Source organism: Oncorhynchus gorbuscha, linkage group LG16 (assembly GCF_021184085.1).
Source record: "Oncorhynchus gorbuscha isolate QuinsamMale2020 ecotype Even-year linkage group LG16, OgorEven_v1.0, whole genome shotgun sequence".
Lineage (NCBI taxonomy): Eukaryota > Metazoa > Chordata > Actinopteri > Salmoniformes > Salmonidae > Oncorhynchus > Oncorhynchus gorbuscha.
The window spans coordinates 33,726,444-33,750,919 of NC_060188.1; the positions used below are offsets into that span (position 1 = coordinate 33,726,444).

The 24,476-nt window shown below is 45.7% G+C and overlaps 1 protein-coding gene and 1 pseudogene across 1 annotated transcript in view; one reads left to right on the forward strand and one right to left on the reverse strand.

The window, feature by feature from the left end:
• The window catches only part of LOC123999558 (ferritin, middle subunit-like), a 203,199-nt gene that overhangs the window by 107,546 nt on the left and 71,177 nt on the right, over positions 1 to 24,476 (forward strand). The window lies entirely within an intron of this gene.
• Positions 1 to 24,476, reverse strand: part of LOC123999550 — a 95,727-nt pseudogene that overhangs the window by 53,541 nt on the left and 17,710 nt on the right.

The window sequence follows — 24,476 nt, forward strand, 5'->3', positions numbered from 1 at the left end:
TGCTTCAAGGACAAGACTCATAAATGTACACCTGCTTAAGAGGCATTAGAAGAAGACAAACATTTATATTACCAATTGAACATCTATTGCAGCATAAATCAATGGGTGAGTTTACATAACTGGCCATGTGTGGATGTCGGCTTCTACTACAGATAATAATACAATTAGGCTATATCTTTACATAAAAAAACAACAGTCTTGTCAGATATTTTGTCACTCCAATTAATGAAATACCCTTTGACCTTAAAAAAAAAAAAAGGAAATGGGCCTAGCTATGGATATATAGATTAGCCAAATTGTTTTAACTGAGCTGCTATATTGTAAACATTTATGAAAACAAAAATGTGCTTTTTGGTCTTCATTTTAAGGTCTGGGTTTCGGCATTCGGGTTAGCAGTGTGGGTTAGGTTTCAATTCCGATTTTATGACTTTGAGGCTAAAACGTAAAACATATTCACACGCATGCGCAGACGATTAAAGGGTTTATTTTCTCGTGCGTACACACATTCAAATGTCGTTTGCATGACAATAACACAGCTAGTTGGCTAATACCCCATTCATAGACGGTAACTGCTCTTATCACCTTCTGACGATAGTAACGTTATATTCTGACCAGGGGTGTTTTGTTATTAAGAGGTCCGGGCGCTTACTCTAAAAAAATGAACATGCATCGCTTGTAGTACGGTTTTGGAAACATAAGTAACTTATACTTCACATCAGCGAGAAATAATACATATAACAACATACGTTCAGTTACTAGACACCTTTAAAAGGGTTCACACACAGCCATATGTCCATGTTACAGCGCATGTTTACGGGAGAAAGAGTGGACTACCTGTGCCAATTATTTATATGTGTCTCCGAATACCCTGTGAAAACGGAAGATGGACGCCACAAACGTGTTGTCACTGAAAAAAAATACTGTCTGCTGCAACTGTTAAAACCAGTGTGTATTTTACATTTGTGAAATTATTTTTGGTGTTTAAACAGAACATATAAGGTCCTTGGCTCCTTAGTAATGTCAGATATCAAACATGAACGCCCACCCCTCTTCATACAAAAATAAAAGTTCATTTTTCTTTATATCATGTAAGTCAACATCGTTGAGCTTCCTTTTGTAAAAGCTACGGTGACAATTTTGGAACATGACAGGTTATGGCAATATCATGGGGCGGCAGGATAGCCTAGTGGTTAGAGCGTTGGACTAGTAACTGGAAGGTTGCAAGTACAAATCCCCGAGCTGACAAGGCACAAATCTGTCGTTCTGCCCCTGAACAGGCAGTTTAACCCACTGTTCCTAGGCCGTCATTGAAAATAAGTCACTTCTTAACTGACGTGCCTAGTTAAATAAAGGTAAAATAAAAAATATCAGGTGAACATTCAATAAAACGAGTTTTGAAAATGTCTGTACATTTCAGCCGTTTCAGAAACATTGCTCTGCTATTAGTATTTTTACTGTGTGCATGTTGGGTTCAAGGGTAATTCTGTTTACACTCCCCTGCTTAGAGGGGGGCAACTGTAGAACGAGTGTCGTGCTGAGGTTGCATTCCAGACGTGAGAAATACGCAATATTACAGTAATGTCTCTCGAGAATAGATACCTCCTAGAATCTCTCGAAATTCTCCTTAATTCTCGTCAATGAGAATAGACCCATAGATTTGGCCAATCAGCTGACAGTGAATGTAAATAAACAGGGTGGCTGTGCTGCGTTTTGGGTCATTGCAGTGGTACTGTGCTTCTGATAAGAGACGGAAGACAGGTGGCGCCAGACACCATGAACAACAGACCATAAATGAGAGAGAGAGAGAGAAGAGAGAAAGAGAGAAAGAGAGAGAAGAGAGAGAGAGAGAGATGCAGCTAATACAGTATGGGCATTCTGCTGCAATCTCATTGAAGCTGCACTGAGACAGAAAGAGGGAGCGAGGGAGGGAGAGAGCTAGGGGAAAAGAGGCGGAGGCAGAAAACGGTGGGAGACGGGGTTCAAGATGGAGTGCGACTGTACAGTAGAGACAGAGAGTGGTGGAAAGAGGAAGAGGGAGACGAAGAGAGCGAGGGAGAGAAAGAGAGAGATGGGGGTTTGTGAGTTACGGCGCTGTGGGCAATGGACGGCCACCCTTAAGAAAATAGATATGTTATCTTCGCTCTCACATAGATAAACGTCTATTGATTGAGCCGGCGTGCCTGTTTAAAGCACCGGGCCTTTTCTCCTATCAGCCCCTCTGGATCAATAGTATTTTTAATTGAACTTTTATTTAACTTGTCAAATCAGTTAAGAACAAATTCTTATTTACAATGACAGCCAAACCCTGTCCAATTGCACGCCGCCCTATGTGATGCAGCCTGGATTCGAACCAAGAACCGCGGTGACACCTCTTGCACTTGCCTTAGACCGCTGGGCCACTCGGGAGCCCAACAGTATCTGTTCATCTCAGGCACACGGAACCTCACGCTCTCACAAATCCGACCTAAACCCATTCAGCTTCAACCTCAACCTGAACCCAGCCCAACCCAACCTCAACTCAACATAACCTCACCCAACTTCTGCCCAGCCTCAACCAAACCTAACACAACCTCAACCAAGCCTCAACCTAACCAATCCACAACCCAGCTTCAACTATGGCTCGGCGTAATATATTGAATTCATTTGAATCATTCAAATGCATGTTTTAGCACGACATTCCAAATGGCTGTATTTCTTTATGGGGGTTTATGTCCACTTGTTCTCGTGTTGTCTTTTTGGTCTCACTCCTTCTCCTTCTGCTGTGACTGTTCACCTTCAAATTTACACACAAACACCACACTCTTCTCCCTGCCACTGAGAACAACAAATAGGAAAATGTACTTCTTCCTCTCTGACAACATGCGGTTTCTACTCGCCATTTGCGGTTTGGTCCAACAGAATCACAGCAAAACACATTGACGCGTAATTTTCCGATAATAGAGGAAAACTTAAAAGGTGTATTATGCAGAAATCGCTCCTCCATTTCCTGGTTGCTAAAATTCGAATAGTTTGCCTAATTTCAGTTCATGTGACAAAAGAAGCAAGTATAGTGTAGATAATCATTGTACCATCGAAACAGCTATGCAAGTATATTTTTCGATTTCACAAAAAAATATAGCATAATTAAGCTGCTTGAAGCTGGGGTACAAAACCAAAAGTAAATGATGCAAGAAAGTTAGAACAAAGTGGACAGGCTGGCCTGCTGTTCAAACCGTGGGGAGACGGACAGAAGGGCGTGTTCATGACAATTCAACTGTTCTACCTTGTTTGTTAGCAAATAGATCCAAGTTGGCTAGACGTTAACTATAAAGATGAGCTGGCTACTCACTGGCACGTGGGCTTGTGCTTCAGAGATTGTTCATGAGACCTGTGTTCATTCTCTATAGTGCCTGCAACAACAGGTTTATCGTTATTAGTGAATGTGCATTGTGCATGGTTCTGGTAAAAAAATGTCAATAAAAAGGGCATTTTCATAGACAGTTAAACTATTTTGATAAAATGATGACATTATTAGTGGGTCTTATTATTGTGGAAGGCCTAGGTAGCCAATGTATATGTTCACAAGCTCTGAATTCATTCAAGTATTGTTCACTGTTACAAATACAGCGTATTTTACCTTTAATAGTACAACAAATCTTATTTAGAGAAAACAGTTTTAAAAATCAAGATATATATATATATATTGTGAATCACCCATATCTCCCAGCCTCTGTCTCTCTCTGCCTCCCTCTCTCTGCCTCCCTCTCTCTGCCACCCAATGAATTCCCTTTATGTAACACGTCATCACAGTCACTTATATGTGTGTGTGTGTGTGTGTGTGTGTGTGTGTGTGTGTGTGTGTGTGTGTGTGTGTGTGTGTGTGTGTGTGTGTGTGTGTGTGTGTGTGTGTGTGTGGTGCTGCTGCTGTTTCCCCCTCTGCAGTGTTACCCTCCCCTCTCTGTTCCCTCGCTATCCTCTTCCTCCTCCCCTTTCTTTCTCACAAAAATCCCTCTCTCTCTCGCTCTCTACTTCTAGATCTTTAGCTCTCCCATATCTCTCTCTCTCTCTCTCTCTCTCTCTCTCTCTCTCTCTCTCTCTCTCTCTCTCTCTCTCTCTCTCTCTCTCTCTCTCTCTCTCTCTCTCTCTCTCTCTCTCTCTCTCTCTCTCTCTCTCTCTCTCTCTCTCTCTCTCTCTCTCTCTCTCTCTCTCTCTCTCTCTCTCTCTCTCTCTCTCTCTCCTATGCAGTAAGCTGCCTGAACGTATCGGGGTCCTTCCAGAGCCCTGGCTGCAGAGTACAGTCGTCTTGCAAAATGCCTGCTCAGATCTCAGTAGAGAGAAACACGTACATCTGGATCGGGAGCTTGCCATACAACACAAACTTGAAACATACAGGCACGCAGGTATACACACACACACACAACAAAATCACTCTAATTTCCAAAAATAGAAAAGCCTACACACGCTCAACCGACATTATGAATATCAAACCAACCCAGCCCAGAATGACAAGTGGCTCCAGTGTATATCTACCCTTAATGCAGTACATTATATTATAGATGTCTTTGAGGATGTGTCTCAAATAGCAGCAGTCGGGTCAATCTTCTCATAACAGAGGAATAGAATCAAACAAAACACAGCCCAAATGAGTGGTCTGGATACTCCTGGGAGAGCTGCTTAATTCCCCCAGCCTATTAACATGAACTCATTTAACGAGCCTCATCTCATCTCACTGTGGCCTGGAAACGCTGATGATGAGGAGACCCGTTTCCGTGCCGACTAGAGACACCGCCGCCCGTCGCCTGTGATGTCACCTGCACTCAAGCTCCACTTTTGGGGACACTTTAAAAAAATGTTTAAAAAATTACGTCTGTGTGTGCAAATCTCGCTTCTCTTTCCATTGGATCTTTCTCTTTCTGTACCTTTATCAAACATTTAACGGTTCCCTCCCTTGACATGCATGTTTTATGATAGATGGTGTGAGTATGTGTGTGTATGTAACCTTGGCTGAAGCAAAAGCCTGCCATTCCCCTGGCCCTTGCAGTTGCAGGGTGAGATGTTCCCCTCTTCTAGTAGCTCACATGCCTCCTACTATCCTCCTAACCTTGAGTCCATGACTGTGCCGTCAAGTCCTTACTTCCTCAGTCCTTGTTTCCTAAATCTTTGTTCCCTCAATTATTCACCTTCCCCTCATTGGAGGAACGGATCAAAGGTCCCGCCCCTCTGACCTCCCCGAATAAGCTTTGAGAGGGAGGTGAAGAATGGACGAAACAATGATAAAGGAAGCAAGGATTTGATGGCTAGTGACATTTTCAGACACAGGAGGAGAGTGTGCTGAATGAGCCCTGTAGGTTCATTGAGCACATTGCGTCTTAAAGCTCCCTAGGGAGTCCCTGAGATGATACAGTACACCTGTGTTCCAAATGCCATCCGATTCTCTACACAGTGCACTACTGTTGACCAGGACTCACAAGGCTCTGGTCAAAAGTAGTGCACTATGTAGGGGACTAGGGTGCAGGGTCCTGTCAAAGGTAGTGAAAATCTCTACCTCCGCCCTTCTCCTGAAGTGTATGGGGTTTTTTAAATGGTGGAAACTCCTTCAGCCAATGCTTACACCAATCCGATGCTTTTAAATGCATGCAGGGAAGTGGGAACATGCGCACTTGGGGAGAAGGGTGGAGAATGGGGATGCATGGGCCCTGGTTAAACGCAGTGCACTACATAGGAAACAGGGTCCCATTTCAGACACAGTCTACCGCACCCGGATGTAAACGTGACAGTGACGAGGGTAGTGTTGGGAGGAGAACACTTAGTAGTGGGTTTTCAGTCACACTGAAGTAATGGGGTTGTCTTGAAGACTATTGTTCTGAGCTCTAATACACACACACACACACGCACAAGCAGTGAATCAGTGAGTCTGTCAGTCTCACACACAGACAGATGCAGACACACACAGACAAACCTCTTCTGCTTCCAAATCAGAATACAGAGCACATCTCCATACAGACAGCACACTATGACAGACAGACATATCATCCTATAATATGACTTCTGAAACTGTGCTTTAGTACTACACACATAGCATTATGAACGACGATCTGAGCATCATACTGAACACTGCAATGGTCTGAGGACATCTTTAAACACTGCACCAATATGAAAACCCTCAACATTGCAGCAGAGTAGAGGAGGAGGGGGAAGAGAACACACAGAGAGAGAGAGAGAGAGAGAGAGAGAGAGAGAGAGAGAGAGAGAGAGAGAGAGAGAGAGAGAGAGAGAGAGGTCTGATTCAATTAAAACATAAGATGAAGGTGGCACTGATGAATAAATTGTTGTCTTCATAAATAAGTGATTATTTACAGTGGTTACGTCTTCTAAATAAATGTGTGATCTCAGTAGATCTGTCTGCCTGGAAAAGTGACCAGCAGGATTACTTAAGAATGAGAGATGACATTTGAAAGGTCTTAGGTTTGTCAATGGACATGACGGTGGTGTTTCTAAACAGTTATTGATTTGAATCATATCAAAATCCTTAACTGCTGAGAAAGACCTTATCAGAAGAGGCGAGACAGCTAGGAGTATTTGAAAAGACAATGTGATCCTTCCTAAGACACCCCTTGTCAGGTTTGGGTGGTATCCAGATTGTCATACCTTCATACCACATGAGGCTGCTGAGGAGAAAATGGATCATAATGATGGCCCAGAATGAAGCAAATGGCATGGTATCAAACACCTGGAGACACCGTGTGTTTGATACCATTCCACCATTCGTCCTAATTACATTTACATTACATTTAAGTCATTTAGCAGACGCTCTTATCCAGAGCGACTTACAAATGGTGCCACCAACCTCCTGTGCTTCACACTGACCTTGTACCATCCCGGGATATTCCATAATACTGGCACTGAACACAAGTAATCCGAAGATTAGCAATGCTAACAAGTACAAGTAAATTCCCATAGCAAATGCTAACTAAATGCTAACGAGCACATTTTATACAGTCTCAGACAAAACTATTTGCAGGATAGACATCCCAGGCCATAACGTTATACAATTAACACACAAATGCTACTCACAGTTTGCTGCACGCACAAAACAAATATTACACAGCAAGGCTCTTGTTACAGGAGGGGATTCTCCGCCGTTACCGAGAGAAGCTTGTTTTTGCAAGAAGCTCACCACTTATCTAGATAACTAGCTACTAAATTAGCAAACCAAATTCACAACGGCAGATAATGTAGCACATTTTAGACAGTTAAATTATAACTATTAAGATACTGTATCTAGCTGGCAAACATTTAGTTGTGAATTCCATACTGTAACTAGATCAGCTGGCGCTTACTGTACAACAGTGATTGACTCACAGGGCTCCGGTCTCTCATCATTGTGTGCTTGTAAACAAACACCACGTGACTGGGGACAACCGGTAAGCTTCCTAATGAAAAATAATGTGACAGGTGAAATGGTCCTGTAGCTCAGTTGGTAGAGCATGGCGCTTGTAACGCCAGGGTAGTGGGTTTGATCCCCGGGACCACCCATACGTAGAATGTATGCACACATGACTGTATTTATTCCTTTGTGTTCCGTTCCTGTCCCGTGTCGGTTCCTTGTTAGTCGCTTTGGATAAAAGCGTCTGCTAAATGGCATATATTATATATTATTAAATGAAGAACGCGATGTGCTTTATCCCCGAATGTATTGCACAATTTGACTGCAGGTATTTACTTAAAAAGTAGCTACAAATATTCAAATGTATTCTTTTTTTAAGTAGAAGAAATACTTTCAAAGGTATTGAAAAAACATCCCGTGACTATTTCCAAATACCCGGGTATATGTTATATACGGTATACCACCCAAGCCTACCCAGACTGTCTAATTGTACCCACATTATTATCTAAACTATTTCTAATCAAAATCTGAAACAAGCACAGGCTTCATCATCATCCCCATAGCTCTCCCTCCCTCCCTCCCTCCCTCCCTCCCTCCCTCCCTCCCTCCCTCCCTCCCTCCCTCCCTCCCTCCCTCCCTCCCTCCCTCCCTCCCTCCCTCCCTCCCTCCCTCCCTCCCTCCCTCCTCCTACACGCCCTCAAAGTTAATCTCTCGCTCTCTTTTCTTTTCTCTCCTTTCCCCTCCAATCTAGCCCTCTCCCTCACTCACTCAAGTCAGTGACCTAATTTTCATGAATGCCTCCTCAATCTCACAGATCTCCTATAGCTTCCTCTCCTCTATTCTTCATCTCCTCTCCTTCTCTTCCTCACATTGATTTTCCTTTCTGTTTTGCCATCTCTGGCCCACTTTAATCGAAGAAAAACTTTAAGAACCCTTCATAAAACCTTTAAACCTCTATAGATTCTTCAATCATTTATAAAGAAAAAGTAATGAGCTTCAAAGTTGTTTGTTTAAAGAAAGACGGCCATCTCTTTCCTCTCTCTTATTTTTCTCTCTTCCCTCGTCGTTGTAACTATCTCTCCTTTTTATCTCTTAGTGCCTCCACCTTAATTTACTCCTCTTTCTTTCTGTCGTACTCCTCTCATTCCTCCCTTTCTCCTCTCTAACCCTTCCATTGTTTAGTTTGAATAATACATGCGCTTGGAAACATTCCACAGTTCGCTGACATGCACACTGGCCATTAGGCAATCTGGAGTTCACCCCTAAAAAAATGCCTTTTAACAAAAATACAAGCCATCATGGCTTCTTGAAAGCAACTAAGTGGCCTCAGGATCAAGAAGTTCATACACACAAAAACACGCGCACACACACACAAAAACACACACACACACACGCGTCTGCTTGTGCATAAAATAACACATAAAAGTGGATATTAACAACATTCTCATTAATGGTCTCTCAGTTAAAAACTTCAGAGTGCTGTTAAAAGGGGGAGAGAAAAATGGAGAGAGAAAAACTGATAGTGGGAGAAAAATAACATTTGAGAGAGGAATCGAGAGAGAGAGAGAGAGAGAGAGAGAGAGAGAGAGAGAGAGAGAGAGAGAGAGAGAGAGAGAGAGAGAGAGAGGGAGGGTCATCGAGAGCGACTGAACGAGAGGGGGAGACAGAAAAATAGGCAGAGTGAAAGAGGGAGAGAGAGAACGATAGATGAGAGAGAGAGAGATACAGGATAAAGGAAAAGAGAGGTGGCAGGAAAGGGGGAGAAGAAGAAGAAGAAGAGATAGAGGTGTAAAGGGGGAGAGAAAGAGACCTTGGGACAGCAGATCACAACAGACTATTAGCATCAATTAGGCTGTATGAAGACAAGCCCTGCTCACAAGTCATCACAGTAAGATCATACAGCACAACACAGATCTAACATCCCTGAGGGGGAGGGAAACCGAGAGCGAGACAGAGAGAGAGAGAGAGAGAGAGAGAGAGAGAGAGAGAGAGAGAGAGAGAGAGAGAGAGAGAGAGAGAGAGAGAGAGAGAGAGAGAGAGAGAGAGAGAGAGAGAGAGAGAGAGAGAGAGAGAGAGAGAGAGAGAGAGAGAGAGAGAGAGAGAGAGAGAGAGAGAGGAATCAGGTTAGACTAGAGAGAGAAAGTCAAGAGAGACGCAGGGTTTAAGTGCACCCTAAGTGTGAATAGCGGTCATATAGGGTGCACTGTCATATAGAAGGGTGTTCCATGAAACTAAACTCATCACTTACCGAATGTGAACAGCTCTATCTATTCTACTGGTACTTTAAGATGACTTAAGATGACTTTAAGATGACGTTTCCAACACCATGTCATTGTAGCTGGCCGAAGTGTCCCAAATGAAGAGTTCTGACGAGCCACTGACTGGTCACCAACACTCCTGTACACCACAGTACAGAGGAGCTGAAAACTTTGCTCTCCGCATATACAAAGAAAGAACATGGGATTAATATTGCAGTTGTATAAATATTGCAGTACAACACAACACATGGGCTAGACCAGAGCCTGAGTACAGGGGGAAGAGGCGTAGAGAGAGAGAAGGAATGGGTGTGTGTGTGTGTGTGTGTGTGTGTGTGTGTGTGTGTGTGTGTGTGTGTGTGTGTGTGTGTGTGTGTGTGTGTGTGTGTGTGTGTGTGTGTGTGTGTGTGTGTGTGTGTGTGTGTGTGTGTGTGTGTGTGTGTGTGTGTGTGTGTGTGTGTGTGTGTGTGTGTGTGTGTGCTCATCTAAACACATGTACATTAGTTATTCTTATAACTGAACGGCAACAGTAAGATACCTAGGAACAATACCATCTATCTGTGTATGACGGAACTAGTCCCGTCATGTTCCTAGGGTGCTACGGTAGTGTGGGGTGCACAGGAGGCACATCTCTCCCCATCCATCTCTCTCTCCAGACCTTTTTTCAGTGTGCCATGCATTAGCACTGCGCTCTATTCATACCCCAGACCTTAGACAGCCCCAGAGCTGTGGAGGGACTCACCAGAGTGGTAGCACTGAGTCGGAGAGAGAGAGAGAGAGAGAGAGAGAGAGAGAGAGAGAGAGAGAGAGAGAGAGAGAGAGAGCGAGAGAGGAGAGATGGGGGAGAGAGAGAGTGATACTAGAGTTGCTACCTAAAACAACCCAGCCTGCTAAACACTAATGCACTGCACCACCACCTCCAGTCTGAATAGACAACACAGCATGCAAGTACAGTTCATGAGTAAGAAGTGGAGGCAGGGTAAAACAAACACACGCACGCACGCACACACACACACACACACACACACACACACACACACACACACACACACACACACACACACACACACACACACACACACACACACACACACACACACACACACACACACACACACACACACACACACACACGCGCACATACACACACGGAAAGTCTTAATGTGAAGAGATGCAGTACACTCTTAGAAAAAAGGGTTAATTGCCTGTCCCCATAGGAGAACCCTTTTTGGTTCCAGGTACAACCATTTTAGGTTCCCCTATGGGGACAGGCAAAGAACACTTTCCACCGGGGGTTCTACATGGTCTACAAAAATATTCTACTTGGAACCAAAAGGGTTCTTCAAAATGTTTTCCTATGGGGACAGTCAAAAGAGTGTAGAGACACAAACAAAATCTAACCAAATCATAATACACACACACACACAAAACACACACCTTGACTGAACCCAACTGCCGGTGTGTAGTTGAGGCCAAAGCATAAAACATAGAGCGTTGACTAGAGGACAGAAGACAGCCAGGCCCAGGCAGCATCCAGGTAGGCAGCATCCAGGCAGGCAGCATCCAGATAGGCAGCATCCAGATAGGCAGCATCCAGGTAGCCAGCATCCAGGCAGCCAGCATCCAGGCAGCCAGCATCCAGGCAGCCAGCATCCAGGCAGGCAGCATCCAGGCAGCATCCAGGCAGCCAGCATCCAGGTAGGCAGCATCCAGGCAGCCAGCATCCAGGTAGGCAGCATCCAGGCAGCCAGCATCCAGGTAGGCAGCATCCAGGCAGCCAGCATCCAGGTAGGCAGCATCCAGGCAGCCAGCATCCAGGCAGGCAGCATCCAGGCAGGCAGCATCCAGGCAGGCAGCATCCAGGTAGGCAGCATCCAGGCAGCCAGCATCCAGCATCCAGGCAGGGCACAGCGTTTATTGACACCTCATGGGGAATAACTGATGCAAATGTAAAGAGGAGCTATTTGTAGTCCGGTCACCTCCATGACGCTCCGGTCAGCCTCACCCCACTGTAAGGACATGCACACACACGCTGGCGCGCACACAGTCACCTCCATGACGCTCCGGTCAGCCTCACCCCACTGTAAGGACATGCACACACGCTGGCGCGCACACACACGCACACAACACCGAAAGGACACACACACTCTCGTCACTGTAAGGACACGGTCATGACGTCAGCTGACATACTGTACATTAGACCCACTATTCTGCTGAATCATTTTAAGCTATAAGTGTGATGTGATATACTGTAACCCAAACCTAGCCAATACTAATATATACTATTAGCACTATACACTGAGTATACAAAACATTAGGAACACATCCCTAATATTGAGTTGCACCCCCTTTTGACCTCTAGACAGCCTCAATTATTTGGTGCACGGACTTTACAAGATTTAATTTGAACCTTTATTTAACTAGGCAAGCCAGTTAAGAACAAATTCTTATTTACAATGATGGCCTACTCCAGCAAAACCCTCCCCTAACCCGGACGGTGCTGGGCCAATTGTGTGCCACCCTATGGGACTCTTAGAGTCGTTATCCGGTTGGAAGGGGAACCTTCACCCCAGTCTAAGGTCCTGAGTGCTCTGGAGTAGGTTTTCATCAAGGATCTCTATGTACTTTGCTCCGTTCATCTTTCCCTTGATCCTGACTAGTCTCCCAGTCCCTGCCGCTGAAAAACATCCCCCACAGCATGATACTGCCACCGCCGTGCTTCACCAAAGGGATGATGCCAAGTTTCCTCCAGACGTGACGCTTGGCATTCAGGCCAAAGAGTTCAATCTTGGTTTCATTAGAACGGATGAATGGTCTGAGAGTCATTTAGGTGCCTTTTGGCAAACTCCAAGCGGCTGTCATGTGCCTTTTACTGAAGAGTGGTTTCCGTCTGGCCACTCTCCTATAAAGGCCTAATTAGTGGAGTGCTGCAGAGATGGTTGTCCTTCTGGAAGGTTCTCCCATCACCACAGTGGAACTCTGGAGCGCTGTCAGGTTCTTGGTCACCTCCCTGACCAAGGCCCTTCTCCCCCGATTGAGCAGTTCTTCTAGGAAGAGCCTTGGTGGTTCCAACACTGTTTTCTGGGGGCCTTTAATGCTGCAGAAATGTTTTGGTACCCTTCCCACGATCTGTGCCTTGACACAATCCTGTCTCGGACCTCTATGGGTAATTCCTTCAATCTCATGGCTTGGTTTTTGCTCTGACACGCACTGTCAACTGTGGGACCTTATATATACAGTTGGGTGCCTTTCCAAGTCATGTCCAATCAATTGAATTTACCACAAGTGGACTTCAATCAAGTTGTAGAAACATCTCAAGGACGATCAGTGGAAACAGGATGCACCTGAGCTCAATTTCGAGTCTCATAGCAAAGGGTCTGAATACTTATGTAAATAACGTATTTCTAAAAACCTGTTTTCACTTTGTCATTATGTGGTATTGTGTGTAGATTGATGAGGAACATTTTTTATTTCATATATTTTATAAAAAGGCTGTAACGTAACAAAATGTGGAAAATGTAAAGGGGTCTGAATACTTTCTGAATGCACCCCATCTACAATCCAAATACCCGTGATCACTTAACAGACACCAAAAGTCATACAATTCAAAACAGACAAGAGTGCCGTGATTGGCTCTTCCCAGTGTGGCCGTCTCAAGGAAGGGATCAAATGAAGAACCAATAGCAGCAGTCTGGGCAGAATTGAATTTATGAATTGTAATTGTTATAAAGCATTACGTATGACGATGGCCTTTAAAAAGGCCCAGTGTAGTCAAAATTCCGTTTCCCCTGTGTTTCGTATCATATTGCATGATAACAGCTGATGAAACTAACAATGTAAAAGTCTGCAGACATTTGATCAGTGTTATTTCCTGTTAGTGAACTGGTTGAAAATACAATCTACATAGGACATTCTAAATCAGCAGGTTTGCATGGGTAGGAGATTCGGCTTTCGCCATGTGGTAAATTGGTTCCAAACCTCTGCCAATAACAGCTAGTTTTCCCCTCAGACCACTCCCAGACAGTCCTAGCACAAGTCTTGATTGAGAAATAGTTAAGAACATTTGAATGGTAATCTATTACAGAAAGGTACTTAATTGTTTCACAGAAATGATTTGATATAAAAACGACTACATTGGGCCTTTACCTGATAAAGAGGCTTCTGACAGGGAGAAGTTAACCTCTGGGTTAGAACAGATATCCAAACGCTTCAAACTGCCATAATGCTATAGTAGCCTATTTAGGCCTATATGGTCAAATGGAGGCTGGTGAGGGGAGGACGGCCAATAGTAATGGCTCGAATGGAATGAACAGAAGCGTATCAAACATATGGAATCCAGACATTATACGAGTCCATCCTACGATTTAAAGTGCCACCAGCCACCACTGATGCAGTCTATACTTCCACATTCACACCAGTCAAATGTCAAGTTTTCCCACCCAACTGCGCAAAATCCGGAAAATAATTTTGTCTCTGTTAGCTACACATCCATCCTTCAAAGGGACAAGTAAATACTAAAGCAGAAGAAAGACCGACAACCATCACTAGCCCGGACATTTAATTGCTTTGGGCCATAAGCAGCGCGTAAGCGGGATCGCTGCACTGAATCAGCACATCACAAAATCGATAGGATGAAAAACAAAGAGTGGCGGAGAAGTCTTTCATGAGAAAATCAATAGATTGAAGCCATCAACTAAAAGCATCCACAGATCATAGAAGACAAAAAGCAGAAAACACAGGGTTTGTTGGGGTAAAAGTACGATTTTTGATGTAATATCTCTAAAATATTGGGAGGGGAGGAGGGCGACAGAGCTCTCTCTCTCTCTCTCTCTCTCTCTCTCTCTCTCTCTCTCTCTCTCTCTCTCTCTCTCTCTCTCTCTCTCTCTCTCTCTCTCTCTCTCTCTCTCTCTCTCTCTCTCTCTCTCTCTCTCTCTCTCTCTCTCTCTCTCTCTCTCTCTCTCTCTCTCTCTCTCTCTCTCTCTCTCTCTCTCTCTCTCTCGACATGGACCAATGGATAGGATGCGTGCAAACAACCCCAAAGCCACGGTGCAAAACTGCATAACGTGTGTGAACGTGACACCGTGTGCACGTGTGTGTCGTGTCTGAGGATATTGACAGCGGCTAACGAAAGGAACCTTGCGAGCAGAGCCAGTGTGCTAAAACAGGAGAGAAGGAGAAGAGAGGAGGATGGAGATCGGAGAAGAGGAGGCAAAAAGGAAAGGAGAGAGAGAGAAAATGTGCTCACTCCAGCTCTGCTAGTGGATAGAGATTGGTGCAATGACTACTGCTCTGTTCTGAACGGCAAGAACAGCCAGCTGCCAAATCCTGCTCCGGGCTCCTGCACAACACAGTCATAACCCGAAAGCAGGCCCTGCCAGAAAGAGATCGCTACAGGTCTTTAGAGCTGCATGAATGGAGAATACCATAGGGAGCTGTATCAGTCACGACTCGAATAATGCCCCAGTACAAAGGGCTATGCACAGAGAGAGAGGGAGAGAGAGAGAAAGGAGAGAGAGAAGAGAGAGAGAGAGAGGTGTGGGTTGTAAAACCACTGTGACATTGTCTGTTCTGCTTCAACCACTGTGACATCGTCTGTTCTGCTTCAACCACTGTGACATCGTCTGTTCTGCTTCAACCACTGTGACATCGTCTGTTCTGCTTCAACCACTGTGACATCGTCTGTTCTGCTTCAACCACTGTGACATCGTCTGTTCTGCTTCAACCACTGTGACATCGTCTGTCCTGCTTCAACCACTGTGACATCGTGTGCTTTATTTTGCCCATTACAATACGAAAGCAGCACAGCTCCGTGTCCAGTATGTGTAGAGGGATATCCATGTGGTAGTAGGTTTAAAACAATATATTTTTGGACAGTATTGGATTCTAAGTTTATCTAACAAAAGAAACACAGATCTAACATCAGATTTCTTGACCACTAACGCCAACCTCAACTACAAGAGCGATGTAAGAATATCTGACCCTGGGTAACTTCCACGTACTGTGAGGTAAGGCCTATGTGGTGGGAGTGGCTGTGTTAGTGTGGGATGTGACTGATTATTGACAGCAAGGCTCTGCCCACCTCTTACTGACACTTTAATGTGCATGAGGTCATCAACGCATTCTCTATTGATTAGCAATCCGCCAGTGTGTGTGTGTGTGTGTGTGTGTGTGTGTGTGTGTGTGTGTGTGTGTGTGTGTGTGTGTGTGTGTGTGTGTGTGTGTGTGTGTGTGTGTGTGTGTGTGTGTGTGTGTGTGTGTGTGTGTGTGTGTGTGTGTGTGTGTGTGTGTGTGTGTGTGTGTGTGTGTGTGTGTGTGTGTGTGTGTGAATGCACCACATCAAGCAGAGACGTGTGTGTTTGAGTGGGGTTTTACGTGAGAGAGAATCCCACTAGTGTGAAATACAAAGACCCTGCAAGAGGAGGGGAGGGGCGAGGAACGAGAGCCAGAGTGTGTAAGAGAAAGGGGGGAGAATGAGATTGGTGGATCTTTTGCATTTGTTTCACGTTTATTATCTACTTCACTTGCTTTGTAAACATATGTTTCCCCTGCCAATAATGACCTTTGAATTGGAGAGAGAGAGAGAGAGAGAGAGAGAGAGAGAGAGAGAGAGAGAGAGAGAGAGAGAAAGGGAAAGAGAGCTAGAATTAAAGAGAGAGAGAGAGGGGTAAGAGGGAGAGAGAGAGAGAGAGAGAGAGAGAGAGAGAGAGAGAGAGAGAGAGAAAGGGAAAGAGAGCTAGAATTAAAGAGAGAGAGCAGGGTAAGAGGGAGAGAGAGATAGAGATAGAGAGAGAGAGAGAGAGAGAGAGAGAGAGAGAGAGAGAGAGAGAGAGAAAGGGAAAGGGAAAGAGAGCTAGAATTAAAGAGAGAGATGGGGATAAGAGGGGGAGAGAGAGAGAGAGAGAGAGAGAGAGAGAGAGAGAGAGAGAGAGAGAGAGAGAGAGAGAGAGAGAGAAAGGAAAGAGAGCTAGAATTAAAGAGAGAGATGGGGATAAGAGGGAGAGAGAGAGAGAGAGAGGAGAGAGAGAGAGAGGAGAGAGAGAGAGAGAGAGAGAGAGAGAGAGAGAGAGAGAGAGAGAGGGAAAGAGAGCTAGAATTAAAGAGAGAGAGCAGGGTAAGAGGGAGAGAGAGAGAGAGAGAGAGAGAGAGAGAGAGAGAGAGAGAGAGAGAGAGAGAGAGAGAGAGAGAGAGAGAGAGAGAGAGAGAGAGAGAGAAAGAAAGAGAGCTAGAATTAAAGAGAGAGATGGGGGTAAGAGGGGAGAGAGAGAGAGAGAGAGAGAGAGAGAGAGAGAGAGAGAGAGAGAGAGAGAGAGAGAGAGAGAGAGAGAGAGAGAGAGAGAGAGGGAAAGAGAGCTAGAATTAAAGAGAGAGAGCAGGGTAAGAGGGAGAGAGAGAGAGAGAGAGAGAGAGAGAGAGAGAGAGAGAGAGGGGTGAAGCGGTAGACGCAGGGACCAGTCGCAGCATCATCAGTAGCAGCATCAGAGCCATCTGGGGGAGGGAGGAGGTTAGAACAAACATACTGTGCACCATACTAACCAGCTCTCCCTCCCTCTCTCTCTCTCTCTCTCCCTCTGACTATACATTTATCTCTCTCTCTTTAGCTCTCATTCCTTCTCAAAATCTCCCATTTTACTCTCTCTCAGCATCTTGCTCATTCCGTTTCCTGTGTGATTTGAAGAGTGCCAATAAAAGCTGGTTAATTTTTTTTTTAAATCTCGCTCTCTCTCGATCTCTCTCTCTCAGCAAACCAGAGGGAGTGGGAACTGGCCAGAGCTACAAAGCCACAGAGCGGTGGAGCCACAGGGGCCGGGGGCCAGGAGAACCCCAGCGGCCCAGCAGCTGGTCCCTGTCGTGGGCCAGAGAAAGAGGGGAGGAGGGGGTGGATGGATGGAGCAAATGAGGCTAGGTCCAGGGAAAACTCAGAGCCCGAAAATTGTAGCTGAATGAGTCTTAATAGTCTTATTAGTTGGAGCCCCAGTGATGACCTCTCTCTACCCTATTCCACAGTGAGTGCCATTTGGGTATAGGGTGCCAGTGCGGTGCCTATTCCCTTAGTAGTGCACACATTTTAAAATAAGGAAATAGGTGTCACTCTAGAGACCACAGGGTGTCCACCCATCCAGCCCAGTCAGATTCAGCACATTAACATGTTTTTTTAACACTACAACCATTCTGATACCATGATCATGAATACAATACACTCCCATGTTGTTGGTGCTGCATCTCATTGGTCTGCGATACACCACTTTCCATTACAGACTGCACACTATGCAATATGTAATTGCATCAACCTTGCTTGGATCATTAAAGTGTCTAAACTTTCATAACTAATAGTATGGGGTTAGTGTGTGTGTGTGTGTGTGTGTGTGTGTGTGTGTGTGTGTGTGTGTGTGTGTGTGTGTGTGTGTGTGTGTGTGTGTGTGTGTGTGTGTGTGTGTGTGTGTGTGTGTGTGTGTGTGTGTGTGTGTGTGTGTGTGTGTGTGTGTGTGTGTGTGTGTGTGTGTGTGGCACATCAATGCGAGCTGTGGCAAGAAGGTTTGCTGTGTCTGTCAGCGTAGTGTCCAGAGCATGGAGGCGCCACCAGGATACAGGCCAGTACATCAGGAGACGTGGAGGAGGCCGTAGGAGGGCAACAACCCAGCAGCAGGACCGCTACCTCCGCCTTTGTGCAAGGAGGAGCAGGAGGAGCACTGCCAGAGCCCTGCAAAATGACCTCCAGTAGGCCACAAATGTGCATGTGTCTGCTCAAATGGTCAGAAACAGACTCCATGAGGGTGGTATGAGGGCCCGACGTCCACAGGTGGGGGTTGTGCTTACAGCCCAACACCGCGCAGGACGTTTGGCATTTGCCAGAGAACACCAAGATTGGAAAATTCGCCACCGGCACCCTGTGCTCTTCACAGATGAAAGCAGGTTCACACTGAGCACATGTGACAGACGTGACAGAGTCTGGAGACGCCATGGAGAACGTTCTGCTGCCTGCAACATCCTCCAGCATGACCTGTTCGGCGGTGGGTCAGTCATGGTGTGGGGTGGCATTTCTTTGGGGGGCCGCACAGCCCTCCATGTGCTCGCCAGAGGTAGCCTGACTGCCATTAGGTACCGAGATGAGATCCTCAGACCCCTTGTGAGACCATATGCTGGTGCGGTTGGCCCTGGGTTCCTCCTAATGCAAGACAATGCTAGACCTCATGTGGCTGGAGTGTGTCAGCAGTTCCTGCAAGAGGAAGGCATTGATGCTATGGACTGGCCCATCCAGACCTGAATCCAATTGAGCACATCTGGGACATCATGTCTCGCTCCATCCACCAACGCCACATTGCACCAGACTGTCCAGGAGTTGGCGGATGCTTTAGTCCAGGTCTGGGAGGAGATCCCTCAGGAGACCATCCGCCACCTCACCAGGAGCATGCCCAGGCGTTGTAGGGAGGTCATACAGGCACGTGGAGGCCACACACTACTGAGCCTCATTTTGACTTGTGTTAAGGACATTACATCAAAGTTGGATCAGCCTGTAGTGTGGTTTTCCACTTTAATTCTGAGTGTGACTCCAAATCCAGACCTCCATGGGTTGATAAATTTGATTTCCATTGATACTTTTTGTGTGATTTTGTTGTCAGCACATTCAAGAAAAAAGTATTTGATCATCCCGTAAGCATCTCATGGCAATGCAGGAGTTTTGATAAGCACAGGGCCCCGGGGCCAGAAGGTTGTGGGTTTGCAAGCCACCGTGGAAATAGATGAGGGCGGGAAATACCTTCTTTAGATTCATGCAATGCTTTTATTATATCATCGTATTTGCAGGGTCTGAAAAAAATGCAATTCTACGTCATTTCACATGACTGGAGACCTGAGCAGAATCCTTTTTTTTAAATACCACACACATGACAAAAATGAAAGGCTAAGAATGGACAGAGAGAATGGCCTGTTTGCAACTAAATAAATCTGAGACATCATGATGAAGCTGAGCATGGTACTTCCAAAAGTTAGGCCTACCTTTCCACTCCAGACAGAGTAGGCCTACCTTTCCACCCCAGACAGAGTAGACCTACCTTTCCACTCCAGACAGAGTAGGCCTACGTTTCCACTCCAGACAGAGTAGACCTACTTTTCCACTCCAGACAGAGTAGGTCTACCTTTCCACCGCAGACAGAGTAGACCTACCTTTCCACCCCAGACTTAGTAGGCCTACCTTTCCACTCCAGACAGAGTAGGCCTACCTTTCCACTCCAGACAGAGTAGACCTACCTTTCCACTCCAGACAGAGTAGGCCTACCTTTCCACTCCAGACAGAGTAGGCCTACCTTTCCACTCCAGACAGAGTAGGCCTACCTTTCCACTCCAGACAGAGTAGGTCTACCTTTCCACCCCAGACAGAGTAGGCCTACCTTTCCACCCCAGACAGCGTAGGCCTACCTTTCCACCCCAGACAGCGTAGGCCTACCTTTCCACCCCAGACAGCGTAGGCCTACCTTTCCACCCCAGACAGAGTAGGTCTACCTTTCCACCCCAGACAGAGTAGGCCTACCTTTCCACCCCAGACAGCGTAGGCCTACCTTTCCACCCCAGACAGCGTAGGCCTACCTTTCCACCCCAGACAGCGTAGGCCTACCTTTCCACCCCAGACAGAGTAGACCTACCTTTCCACCCCAGACAGAGTAGGCCTGCAGACGCAGAAAAATGTAAAGCTTTAACTGCTGGCTGCTCTTCTTCCATTGGCTTAAACCAACGAGAGAAGGTCACAAGTGTTTCCCTAAAAGCTGTCTGGGTTTAAAACCGTCTTCTACCGCACAGAAAGTGAATAGCTTAATCAATTGATAGCGACAGAATTAGATTACTTCCCAAGCAAAGTCTATTTCAGTCTCCTTCTGCTATAGAAAGTTGTAGCTCAGCCAAGGAACGTCATCGAAACCAAACAAAGACGTCCGCATATGCATTCAAAGTCACTTCTTTCCCAGTTATTTTTTTTTTTACAGCTCGTTTCTGGCATAAAGCATCAAGGACCAAAGGGCTAATATAGATCCCTTCATATCATCGTTTTATTCTCTTCAAAATCTTAAAAGGGATACCTCAGGATTTTGGGAATGAGGCCATGTATCTACTTCCCCAGAGTCAGATGAACACGTGGAGAACCATTTTTGTATGTCTCTGTGTGCCGTTTGAAGGAAGTTGTTAACCCAGCGCTAGCATTGGCTGGCGAAACTCTCTCCAACTTCCTACTGGACACAGAGACATGCGAATGGTACGCGCATCATCTGATAAAGGCTAAAGGGCCTCGTTGTACAAATCCTTGAAGGATCCCCGTAAAGCTAACAAGGGATATGCCTATGCTTTTATTGAACAAAACAATATTCTTAACCAAAAAGGTAGGCCTATGGCACACTCACACCCCCTCAATTCGAGTCCTGATTCTAACTTCACAGACACGGAGGTAGGCTATTTAGAGTGCATGATGCAGCACCATGAGCTGCCTGATTGACTGTGCCGCGGCTACCGCTTCATGGTTTCAGCGACACAGTGCAAGTTAGTCAAATGAGCGACTATTGTGAGGTCGATATCTCAGTAGCTCTGATAAATATACAACAACAAAAAGTAGAGAAAAGTGCAACATGTAACGTGTTTGTCCCATGTTTCATGAGCTGAAATAAAAGAAACGTCCCATACTGTACGCACAAAAAAAGCTAATTTCGCTCAGATTTTGTGCACAAATGTGTTTACATCCCTGTTTAGTGAGCATTTCTCCTTTGCCAAGATAATCCATCCTCCTGACAGATGTGGCATGTCACGAAGCTGATTAAACAGCATGATCATTACAGAGGTGCACCTTGTGCTGGGGACAATAAAAGGCCACTCTAAAAATCTGACGTTTTGTCGCAAAAACACAATGTCACAGATGTCTCAAGTGTTGAGGGTGCGTGCAATTGGCACGCTGACTGCAGGAATGTCCACCAGAGCTGTTGCCAGATAATTGAATGATCGTTTCTCTACCATAAGCTGCCCTCCTCGTGCCATTCATCCGCCAGGTGTTCCAGTTCCGGCCAATATCCTGCCACTTCGCTCAGCCATCGAAGAGGAGTGGGACAACATTCCGTAGGCCACAATCGACAGCCTGATCAGCTCTGGTGTGACCCTCATTTGCATGAGGCAAGCGGTGATCACCAGATACTGACTGGTTTTCTGATCCACGCTCCTACTTCTTTTGTTTCGGTACCTGTGACCAACAGATGCACACCTGCATTCCCAGTCATGTGAAATCCATAGATTAGGGCCTAATGAATTCATTTAAGTTGACTGATTTTCCTTATACGAACTGTAAACTCAGTAAAAACCGTTGAAATTGTTGCATGTTTGCGTTTATACTTGTGTTCAGTGTCGTTCCATCATGGGCGAGAAACCTATTGTTTATCAAATCGATTATAGTTGCAGCAAGCTGTCAAAGTTGACTTCCGGTCCTCCTTCTCATCGTCGTACTTTCCCTCTCAAAGTGAACAGAATAGGCTAGTCTGCGTGCACTGTATAACAATTTTGGGGGAGTATAAATACATACCCATTTCGGAAGAAGCCTTTGACTCTCCTTCTGAACTGCCACTTGAAAAGCTACACAGCCAACAGGTTTCGATCAGCAAGAGCATGGCAGCCTCGTTTTAATTACGCCGTTCCCAGCAACGCAAAAGGAGGAAGTACATTTTCTCACGAATATAACTTTGCTCTGTGCTCCTGCAGCCTAGGCCTTAGCCCGTGGAGCATTTGATTGAGACCACACTAAATAGCCTACAGGTGCACTTGATATTGCGCGCCCAGCGAAGAGTCAGAGATTCGGGGCGGCATCAGGCACATATCGATAAAAGCCTGCTACGCAACTAATTCTAAAACACTGAGAAATATTGACATTTAATCCATTACAAATTACATGCCCCTCCCCTGGACTAGATCTCTTTAAAAAAAATACTAAACCCTCCTCTTGAATGAAATTGAAAAATCATGACCCTACCACATTTTCCTCCTGGTCCCCATTCTGTTGATTTCGAACCATCCAAGCAAACCCTCTTCCCACTCTCTCTCTTCCAGCTCTCTCTTTTATCCCCTTCTCTGTTCTACCTCTCTCTCTCCCCCCCACCCCATTCTCTTTCTCCCTCCCTCCCTGATCCATATACTGTGTTTTGCACATTGCGACATATAGATGTCGAGACAGTCCTACGCATCCAGGCCATTTTTTATATAACCAGCTCATTCAAAAGTAATGACACTACTGCTCAGTCCTCACTAACCAGGGACTAAAGTGTACCCTACATAGGGAGAGGGAACATCCCCATGCCCCGAGGAGTGTGCATTGATGCTACCAAAGAGTGGAATGAACTCTCACATATCCCGTTGGGTCTGAGTGTCCCTGTGTCCTAAAAGGACTTCATTCCTGGAGAGAAGTCAGTGGAGACGTCTTAGCACCCGAGTGGACATTACTTCCTGCCGTCCCTAAGGAGGGAACATTATGAGCCCTTAGAAGTGGACACGCGTTTCCACTGGGAGAGAGAGTCTGAGTGACAGATAGGGAGATGAAGACAGACAGAAAAAAAGAGAGAATAAGAAGAAAGGGCAGGAGGATGGCGAGGGAGCGAAGAGGAAGAGCAGACAAATGAAGAAAGAGAGCGAGAAAGACAGAAAGAGAAAGACCGAAAGAGAAGGACAGAAAGAGAAGGACCGAAAGAGAAAGACCGAAAGAGAAGGACCGAAAGAGAAGGACCGAAAGAGAAGGACCGAAAGAGAAGGACCGAAAGAGAAGGACCGAAAGAGAAGGACAGAAAGAGAAGGACCGAAAGAGAAAGACAGAAAGAGAAGGACAGAAAGAGAAGGACAGAAAGAGAAGGACCGAAAGAGAAGGACAGAAAGAGAAGGACAGAAAGAGAAGGACAGAAAGAGAAGGACAGAAAGAGAAGGACAGAAAGAGAAGGACAGAAAGAGAAGGACAGAAAGAGGAGGGAGATGCTCCCACATGGGACTGGGAACAGAAAAAGCCCAGCAGCCTTGGGAATAATCATGGAAATTAGTCATGTTAGCCTCAGGTAGCTAAACTCTTGAAGAACAGTGCAGTATAGAGGGTAATGTTAGCTTCAGGTAAGTAGAGCACTAACCCCTAAATCTTGGAGAGTGCTTATCGTGTACATTGTATTCCAGTGGATTAGACTGTGGAAAGTACAGTAAGTGCAATAGGAAGCCATAAACACACAGGAATACACACACATACACACCAACTGGTCTTACTCTCACACACACACATGCAGACGGACTCAGACACCCACACACACACTCCCTCTCTCTCTGGCCAGGACACACACACACACCCTGTCCATTGAGGTGAAACCAGGAAAAGAGAAGGCATTGCATTTCTTCTGCTTAGTATTCCATCCTGATCACTGCGCATGTTTGTCCTTGCAAATGTGCCTCTCCTCTCCTGCTCTCCCTCCCTCTGTCAGTCTCTCTTCTCTCTCTGTGTCCTCACATCACTCAGTATTTTACAGTTTTCTCCCTTATTTTGTCTCTCTCTCTCATCTCCAACACTTGATCAACCACTCCACACACATATGCTCTGTAGTAAAGTACACACACTGCATGGGGGAAAAGCATAATTGTCCTAGAGAATGAACACACACAGGATCTGGGCACTGAGTCATCGCGTCTGTATTTGTACAGGAACAGTCAGCAGAGAGCGGAGCAGCCGCTATTCCACAAAGACACACTGGAATCTTCTCCATCATTAAACACAACACACACACACACATGCACGGACCAACTGTGTCCAAACTGTCAGAGACAGGGCCACCCAGAGATTGACTGGGTTGGCTGGTAAATGTACCCACGCTTCA